We start from the raw sequence: 302 nt of genomic DNA on the forward strand, positions 1-302 counted from the left end.
GCGACCCGCAGAGGGCAGGACGGACGGGCGTTGCATAGGCCCGGGGCCAAACCGTATCTTGCAACCTGAGCTTCGAGGGCCGCCGCATCCGTCCCTGCTTGGGACTACGCTTCCCAGCGGGCATTGCGCGGACGCCACGCCCGGTTCCGGCGGCGCTGCCTGCGCACTGGAAGTGGGAAGCGCGGGGCTTCTCTTGGCTGCGGGGAGGGGCGGGGCGGGGCGGGGCGGGGCGGGGCAGCGGGGAGGGGTGGGGAGGGGCGGGGCGCGGCCGGGGGCGGGGCGGCTCCGCGGCGCGGCCCAGT

The sequence above is a fragment of the Pan paniscus genome, chromosome 20 (genome assembly GCF_029289425.2).
Source record: "Pan paniscus chromosome 20, NHGRI_mPanPan1-v2.0_pri, whole genome shotgun sequence".
NCBI lineage: Eukaryota > Metazoa > Chordata > Mammalia > Primates > Hominidae > Pan > Pan paniscus.